Source organism: Ceratina calcarata, unplaced genomic scaffold (assembly GCF_001652005.2).
Source record: "Ceratina calcarata isolate Rehan_Ccalc_2016 unplaced genomic scaffold, ASM165200v1 scaffold369, whole genome shotgun sequence".
Classification (NCBI taxonomy): Eukaryota; Metazoa; Arthropoda; class Insecta; order Hymenoptera; family Apidae; genus Ceratina; species Ceratina calcarata.
This window is the reverse complement of record NW_017160007.1, coordinates 29,045-39,208: the sequence shown is the minus strand read 5'-3', so window position 1 is coordinate 39,208 and position 10,164 is coordinate 29,045.

Below are 10,164 nucleotides of genomic sequence, written 5' to 3'. Positions count from 1 at the left end.
ACACAGGAAATGAATTGTATCATAATTGATACGCTTGATTTATTGAACATGCAAATTTTTATTTAATAATTTATAATATTCGTTGATTTTTATTAATTATTTAAGGACTGACACGATTTTGTTTTTTATAAATTTAAAATGGACCTTCTTTGGACCTTGAAGAGGGAATCAACTATTTAGAGTGGCTTCAATCTAAGTATTCTATATTCTGATCCTTCATTTCTCACGCGACATACGTGAGCCGGGTACCTAAATATAAATTAAGTCACCGTCAGGTTAAAATCTCTCCTTTTGCGTTCCGAGCACGCGACGTCCTTCGTTTTCATTAGCGCACTCCATTATGCGCCCATACCTTTTAATAAACCCCCCCGATACGTGTTTCAATTCCCGTCCGAGACACAATCTACTCGCCAATTTCCTCCCGTCTTCTCGCTACCAAAATTACAATCCTCCACTGTTAGAAACACGAGGAGAAAAAATGTTCAATCCTTTCACGGAGTGGTTCATCAGATATCAAAAGATGTCTTCATACCGGGTGTTCCTACTTTGGACGAAATATCAAGTGAACCACACTGTACACACGAAAGGGAATAAAAATTCTATTGAACTGAAAGCGATGGAGATTGGACATGAAGGGAGGACCCGAGTACCGTTGAATGGGCCCAGAAGAACTCCTTTTACGATCCGGATACAGCGGGACAGCCTCCGCTGCTCTTAATTGGTGCGTTTCACCATACCGAAACGTTGCGTATTCGGGCCACGTAGCATCCTCGATACCCTAATGAAGCGAATTTGCATCCATACGCGACGCGAGTCGGCAACCTCACCGGTGATACAATAAAACTGATTCCGCGTTTCAAGGAGGACCCAACCTAAGATGGATGCGTCCGTACAGTAGCTCGTACCTTCCCCGTGGCTTCTACCGACCGCATGATAATCATTCGAGGGCGTATCGACATTCCTCGACCGACGGGGGACTCGCGGAATCTCCGGTTCGATCTCCAACCGATTTTTGGCCGTTCGCGTGCATGCATGCATGCCTCGCGTTACCAGCGTGCTAGCCGACGATCTGAACGATTTCTTTCCGGAATTCTTCTATTCAGGAATGGTAGGAATCGAGCTTGAAATTCTGGTTTCTTTCAAATGTCTAAGATATTTCTAGCATTTCGATACTTTTCGCTTTTCTAGAAGACTGCATTCTAGGTGAGGATTAGGCTGAGGACATTTATACAAAATGGACCACAGGGGATAATTCATGACCATTTATTACATATTCCGGGGGACTAAAAAATGTAGAGGAGAGCGTGTGTGTAATGCACGAGCGTGAAAGTTAGAGGGGCATCGATCAAAACCTGGTACGCGCGCGTCCGATTCAGACGGTATCTATCCGAGTAATGAATTGATGTCGAATCGATGCTGGCCAAGTGTAGCCGTGGCCTGCGCGTTACACATCTCGCTCGTTGTCTCACTGGAATTATGCAATCAAACGACACAATGGTTCGACTATTATGCGAGCCTCGCTGCGCTGACAATACCAGAGGCTCCGCTCGAATTCAGGTATCCTCGATACTCAGCACACGTGATTCGAAATAATTAGCCTGCAATACTTCTCAGGGATACATTTTAAATACCTGTGTAATTGATACCATACAGACTTCTAATGAGTCATACCTAACCTGACCTAGCCTAACCTAATATAATACAGACTTCTGATGAGTCATATCTATCCTAACCACCACGATTTCTAATAAGGAATTTTATATATAATTGTTATACTAATTTAATATTTATTGATTCTATTGAAGAACCCTGTAATACAGAATTTATTCTAGAACTTTCACAGATTACTGTTATAAGCAAAAATGAGAGTGCTCAGTGGTGGATGAGGGTTGAAAAGACCCTCGATTTCCATGAAGCACCCGAGGTCCGCTGAAGACGTTCAACGATCTGAACAGGGCGTACGTGACTCGTTGTCTCTGCAGGGTGGGGAAGGAGGGGAGGGTTAGATGGAGGGCGAATTACATTGTTACCCTTTTCCCATTCACGTCGCTCGGTCGCGTCCGTTCGGTGACACGCGAACCGAACACGTCGACCACGCGGGTACACATGCGGGTATGCGTGCGGGTACGTATAAGCGACGCTACTCGTCGCTACGTTTAAACGAAAAGAAGAAGAAGAAGAAGAAGAAGAAGAAGAAGAAGAGTAGCTGCGGCTCTTTTCGCGTGTCACCGAGGTTGACATAACCTCTCGGTCCGATCCGCTCTAGCGACACTAATTTAGAGGCGTGTCGCCCATTTAGAATCCACGTAGACGTCATCATTAGAGCACTCGTTCAGATTCGCTGATACAGTCTCTTTCAAAAATAGTCCAGACGGACATTTGGCCAATATTTGGCCATAACTCGAGTCATGATTATAGAAAATCGTACTTATGGAAGGGAAGGAAGGAAAAACATGCTTATGGAAGACTCTTTGTCAATTATTGATGATTCAAATACAGTTTGGTTTAAGAGAGTTTGTTGAACGGCCTGTAGGACGAGAGGAGGGGACTGGTGGCGTCTCCGAGCGACACCCTTGGAGATACGGCGCTTATGTTAATGCGTAGGGAACCGTGTACCAGGCGAAGGGAGTGACACACAATGCGACCGCTTGGCGATATCCGCGCTCGGCCACGAGGGCCATTAATAACCAACGAGACGAACTCAATGAATCACAGCCATGGTCTTCCATTATAATGCAAATATTCGGCGCTGTTTAATGACCGTCGTTACCTATCGTAGCCTCCACGGAATTTCAAACGTATCGTGGCTTAAACGTCACTTCTTAGGCCCAACAACAGGTTTTTATCATAAAACGGTGACGATTAAGAACAATTTTAATGCAATCTTTTATTATTTATTATTAAAATTCGAGAAACCTGTCATTGTCTTTATTTAAGAGCCCATGCAGGCTCGACGACAGCTCGAGCCGATGAATAATGGTCAAAGGGAGTTATAATAAACTGTTTCAGAAAGCTAGCAAAAGACTGGAAGGACTTTTGAATAGACGGGGTGAAATCCATATCGGAGTAACAAAAGGATGTCAACGGTTGCAGCCAGTGGAACGCATTCAGAGGCGTGTAAAAGGGCGCCGGGGCAGAAAAAAGCGTTCGCGGTGTACCTACACACGTACGCGTTTCCTGCGGAAACCGAGCGAGCGAGCGAGCATGCCGCGGATATATATTCTCACGGCAGCGTGCGGCGGTGCGGCTCTCTCTTGGCTACGGTGAATAAATTGCGTGCCGTTTTATTTACGTCTTCACGCAGGCTGGGTACAAAGGCGGACGAGAAGGAGCGCGCCGCGGCGACTTCGAATAAGAGGCGGCGCGAGACCCGAAAGAGACACGCACGGACACTTTTCTCTGCCTCCTCTTCCTCGCCGGCCGACCGCGCATTCATCTTCAGCTCTACCTCTCCTCCTCCTCCTCCTCTCACGTTCGTTCCAACCACCGACGTTCCGCCGACGGAAACTCCTGGCAATTTACGTGTTTAGATATGGTGCCGAGCAGATGCTCCCGTCCGCTCTTTAAACGGACAACCCTCTGATTCAATTCCAATGCTTCCCGTCGATGCGACTCTCCCTACAGCTTCTTTCATATTTTTATTTCACCCGGGAATTTACGTTTCTTATCACGTTAAGAGTCTATAAAAAGAATAGCAACTTCGTGTTTCAGTCGTTCAAGAAATTTGGATCGAATTCACTTTCAGATTTTGCATTTTGCAATCGCTGGTGGCTAAGGAGGCAAAGGGGGGATCAAAGCAGACACTTGGCTGGCGAGAAACGATGACAAAGGGATGGTAAAAGTGGAGGAGAGACGAAAATGAGATACGCAAACTAGGAAGGCGGTCGTAAAAGGGGAATGTATGGAACCGCGGTTAGGTACACCAGCCGGAGTATTATACGGCTATCCCGTTATGAAAATGAGCATGACCCAAGATGTGCGGCCGTCAGCCGAACCTGACACATCCGTTGCATCTCGAATGATCCACTGGTTAGGTTAGGCTAGGCTAGCTTCCACTGGTTATCCTCTCACACGACAATTCCGAGTTGATTAGAACAATCCAGAGTCCCATCAATCAGAACAAAATTTCTTAAAATAATAATACTTCAATTTTAGGTCAGAAGTTTAATAAAATTTGGATATATTTAATATATTTAGTATTTATTTATATCAGAAAAAATACAATCGTAATCATATAAAGCTAAATCTCATTATCTGTACATAGGCTGGTACATAAAGTATATCATAGTAAGGTATAAACCTAATCTGACCTAAAACTAGAAACAAATTTATATAATTGACATTAACAGAAGGATTTCTGTAAAGAAAGACGAGATGAAAATTGTGAATTATCTGTGGAGCACGTGGTATGAATTTCGATTGCCGAATATCTCTAAAACTATACTCAACTTTAGTGCGGAGCGGCCGCAAGTGAAACCGTTTTATCCTTCTCGTTACAACGTTACCATCTTCTCCCCGGTGCATTTTCGTATTAAAATGCAGATCGACACGCGCGTCCCTATATGCTGCCGCATTCCCGTTCCACCGCTGCGGTGGAAACCGCATTTTTCCGTTCGAAATTTCCTCGAAAATGGTTTGGTAATTCGCGGCAGCGGCAAAGTGCGCGCGGCACTTTCAAATTTTCCCATTACAATGCAGATCAATCGCGTTTCTCCGTTGGTCGGAGGTCTGCCCCTGGTCATTCCTGGACAACCGGTTTTTTACAGGATTGCCGGAATTTCGATGCATACAGCAGCCTCACACTGAAAATTTCTACATCCCTCGATTTCATACCCCCCGCCCCTGACCCCCGTCGTAATTTCTTTCGATTTGCACCGGGAAGAATGGACGCAAACAATCGGTCAATCTCGCTGACTGTACGAGAATGTCGGGGAATCATCCGTCGACAATGCCGACAAAATTTCAATCCACGACAATTGAATCAACTCTGTCAGTAATCGTCGGACCTTCGTGAAAAATGAAACATTTATCGCAGCCAATTAAAATAAGGGTTGAAATACAATTTTTTTTTATGCGAAACGTGTAAATGACAGTCGTTATTGATTATATGTTTCCTGGGTAATCAAGCCGAGGTTCAAAGGGCAACCCTTCTCTTCGCCCCCTTCATTTGCCATTTCCGAGATCACGTTCCAGTTTTTTTTTTTTTCTTTTTTTTTTATGTATTCATCGAGGGTAATTCAAACGAATGAAAAGTTTCGAAGCGGGCGTCCGGTATCTCCTCCTTGTGTTACGCGAGACTGCGTCTTTCAATAATAGCGATGCGTTGGCGATTCCACTCTAGCGGATGGAAAAAAGCAGACGAGGTCCGCTACAGTCTCCATCCTCTCTCTCTCTTTTTCTCTCTCTCTCTCTCTTTCTCTCTGACGTTGGTTTTTAGCAAGGTACATTTCCGCATCAACGAAGCCTCAGTGTCGATGTTTCAATGCTAATGCTTCTTGCCAAAAGGCACTGCCTCCCTCTACCTGCTCTTATCTCAATTGAACCCGTCAGACCCCGATTATTACCTTCGCAGATTTAAACATTCCATTACACTTTCTTTCGGACATGCCTCCCCCGTTCGGGATTCATCAAATTCTCTAACGAATCGTAACTACCATGAGAGAGCCATGTACAATTTTAATCACCAACGTACTTTTGCTTGGTTCAGTCGATGTAAAAATGAGATGGGATGTCCTCTATGTAACCTAGAACGCAGGAGAAAGGGCAAAGACCAGAGATTGCTGGTCCCTTGGCCTAGCGACCACCACTGAAGGGCCCACGTGGGTTGCCTCAGCCTCAGCTGACAGTAAAACACTAAAACAGCAACCTAATCTAACGTACAGCGACTGACGTCTCTAATGTGGACTTGGTTTTGGTTGTTTGACCAATTTTTGGTTGTCCAAGACTTTTGTTGGACAAACGAACAAGACTAGTATTCAGAATCGTTGCTTATTCTTAAGATCGTCTTCAGCATTTGCTATCCCTGTCCATCAAACCTAGCTAAAAGTGTCCTAATTAGCTTCAGATCCTACCTTTTAGAGGACACTCTTATCGTCTTGAAGCTGCACCCACTAATTGAGCAAGAACGACACATAGCCAGATAAGTACGCAATAACCATCGACCTCTAATAGAGCTTGACTAGGCTAGATTAGGTCAGGTTAGGTGCTCAAGCGCCAATTGTTTTCTGCTAGCCTTTCTTACGTTAGCCTAGCTCTCCAATTACTTTTTGTTAAACCTTAATACCCTTTCCGAAAACGTGACCTTTTGACTTGTCCCACTTTGAGAATTTGGAATTGAGGAATTGGGTATTAATTTTGGGGACAAGTTGCTAGAAACTGAGTCGTTGGTTACAATGGCTTTGCGTCTATCTAACAGGAACTGGCCGAATGTCACGACGTCGAGGAGGAACTCATGAATTTACATGGGCCAAGCCAAATATAATCTTAGTGCACACAGATGGTTCTGTCTCGGGTTATAGGTGGGTCGCCCGGAGGAGACCGGCTCATTCTCACCGCTCGGAGCGGACGGCGCGGCGCGGCGCGTCGCACTGGATAGGAGGAAATTACCGGCCCGGGGATGGACCTAAGTCTTCCGGGGCAATCAGCTTATTTGTATTTGCTTACAGATTTCCAGGATCCCGCCAGGTAAGTTGACTTACGGATACCAAGGAGTCGAATACCAATGCTGCCTAATTGTAAGTGCCATCGACTTTAACGATTATTTGACATAGTCTAGACTGGACCTGATTTTTGTATCTTTTATGCATTTATAATGAAAATTAGGTTGGGTTAGGTCAGGTTTGCTGAAAGCAGGGCTGGCAATGAGCGAAATTGAGCAGAACATAAAAAATCATATCTCAAATTTTGAGAAATGAAGAGAATTTGAAACTAGGCTTCATTTTTTTTAAATGCTTTCACATTTGCTATAAGAAATGTTTGGGTTTTGCATGAAAATCGACTATCTCGCTACGATTTGTCTGCGTTATTAGGCGGTAAACGATCTGAGCCTAGGATTCAGAGGAATGCGATTCCCAGCTATTACACACGGCAGTCTCGTTCCTCGTCGCTGGCAATTAGCGTCGAAACTTTACGCATTAGCGTTTTCGTCGGTTGTATCCGACGCGTGGAAAGAAAGTTCGCCCTTCGAATTGTTTCGCGCCAGCTATTATAATAAGTTCCTCCCAGCGACGCGGGAGGGCAGAGTGAATCCAATGGCAAACGTCGTCGTTCCCAACCGTTAACGCGACGATGTTAGCTCGAATTCTCCGAACTATGTTCATATCAGTACTGAATGTCTCATTTAATCAGAGATTGTAAGAATATCAATTATTAAACGTGAAATGAATTATTGTTTTTTATGTCATTTATGTTATTTAATTATTGTTTTATTCCTCTGGTAAAATTAAATAATTATTTGAAGTAAAAGTCCTCAGGATGAAGACGTCAGAAATGGGATGTTTCCTCGAATTGCTGAATAAATCCTCGGATAACGTTGCATTTATGTAAGCGCATCCGGTGAATAGCCGAACGCGTGCTCCACGGTTGCTTATCAATGCTCCTTGTTCAAAAGTTTCGCCCGCGTTCCAAAGGTGGATTAGGATCAGCATAAAACACGACGGAGTGTCTCGTATCGCGGATATCTACGAGTGGCTGGGCTGGCTCGGCTAGACGTTTACTTAGCCGGGGTTATTTCAAGATAAACTGAACTCCCCCGCGATGAGATAAGCTGCCGAAGAATTAATAAAGCCATCCCACCCTCCCCGACTGACTGACTGATGAATATTCCTGACTTTCGGGTAATTATCGAAATTTTGCTCCTCGCACGACTTCTCGTCTCGGTGATCAAATATGTACAATGAAATATCAGTATAAAAAAAATGGTGACGTCAACGTCGGGGAACTAAATTTAAATGTTATGAAAAATCTGCGTTGCAGTGATTTGCGACGTGCCAGGAAATGATGAGCGAAATTTTTACCTGGCGAAAATTTCATTTGGAACGTTTCGAGTGGTACGCGTTTAGTACAGTGAAAGCGTGAGCTCGGTTTGAAGAACGCGCAACGCTCTTTCGGCTCGAGTGGATCAGAAATTTTAACAACTAACTTGTTAGCCGAATTTTTAATGACGAATCGTCGAGCCGGCATAACGGCGACAACTCGAATTTAAAGAGCTCTTAAATACTTAACAGCGCATTCGGAATACGGGTCAAAAGGTCGTACGTACTGTCACGCGTGCTTTTAAACGTTCATATATACGTGTATGTAGAGTTTCGATGTTTCATCCACGTATTGGGTATAATTGATGAATCCTGTCGTTAATGACTGTTAACGGATTTCAGTTAGAATTGTTTTATAGTAGATACGTTTATTGATTAATATTAATTTTGTTTGTATCTGGAGCCAGGAAGGTGCAACACGTTGTTTCAATATCGGATCGTATTCTACGCCCCTGAAAACCTATACATCAAGTACCCACAAGGTACCCTTATGTACCTCGTATTTCTATTTTTTATATATTTAATCCTGATTTTTACCTACGATTATCTCTGGATCTGTCGCGTCGATTTTGATCAAATTATAATCTTTTTATAGTAGCTAGAATATAGTAGAAGAAGAGGATGAGTGGATATTTATTTTATCCAAACTGTGGAACCTTTATTTATTTATTTATTGCATTGAATACTGCGAAAATAAATAAATAAAATGAAGTTCTTTCAAGTTGCATGTACAAATTGGTGTTTAAGCCGAGAATTTAGGCAGATTCCGGGTAGATACGGAGCCAATCATGGCACGTATGGTTGCCACACAGGTTCGAAGGCGGTAATGGCGTTACACGAGAAGGGAAGCGACGCGACGGCGGCGGTGCGTCCTCGTTCGAATTTTAATGGAACGCCATGGTTTATGTACCCGGTTGGGAAACGTGTAGTGGCCGGGATTCACCGTGTTAATGGCGAGATAAGTGCGCTACGAGATTTAATCCCCCGAGCTTCGAATCAGTCCTGACGTCGTCAAGTATAGCTTCCAGGAATTAATTTCCAACATCCACACTTTTACGTTTCCTGAGTCGTTGGTTACAATGGCTTTGCGTCTATCTAACAGGAACTGGCCGAATGTCACGACGTCGAGGAGGAACTCATGAATTTACATGGGCCAAGCCAAATATAATCTTAGTGCACACAGATGGTTCTGTCTCGGGTTATAGGTGGGTCGCCCGGAGGAGACCGGCTCATTCTCACCGCTCGGAGCGGACGGCGCGGCGCGGCGCGTCGCACTGGATAGGAGGAAATTACCGGCCCGGGGATGGACCTAAGTCTTCCGGGGCAATCAGCTTATTTGTATTTGCTTACAGATTTCCAGGATCCCGCCAGGTAAGTTGACTTACGGATACCAAGGAGTCGAATACCAATGCTGCCTAATTGTAAGTGCCATCGACTTTAACGATTATTTGACATAGTCTAGACTGGACCTGATTTTTGTATCTTTTATGCATTTATAATGAAAATTAGGTTGGGTTAGGTCAGGTTTGCTGAAAGCAGGGCTGGCAATGAGCGAAATTGAGCAGAACATAAAAAATCATATCTCAAATTTTGAGAAATGAAGAGAATTTGAAACTAGGCTTCATTTTTTTTAAATGCTTTCACATTTGCTATAAGAAATGTTTGGGTTTTGCATGAAAATCGACTATCTCGCTACGATTTGTCTGCGTTATTAGGCGGTAAACGATCTGAGCCTAGGATTCAGAGGAATGCGATTCCCAGCTATTACACACGGCAGTCTCGTTCCTCGTCGCTGGCAATTAGCGTCGAAACTTTACGCATTAGCGTTTTCGTCGGTTGTATCCGACGCGTGGAAAGAAAGTTCGCCCTTCGAATTGTTTCGCGCCAGCTATTATAATAAGTTCCTCCCAGCGACGCGGGAGGGCAGAGTGAATCCAATGGCAAACGTCGTCGTTCCCAACCGTTAACGCGACGATGTTAGCTCGAATTCTCCGAACTATGTTCATATCAGTACTGAATGTCTCATTTAATCAGAGATTGTAAGAATATCAATTATTAAACGTGAAATGAATTATTGTTTTTTATGTCATTTATGTTATTTAATTATTGTTTTATTCCTCTGGTAAAATTA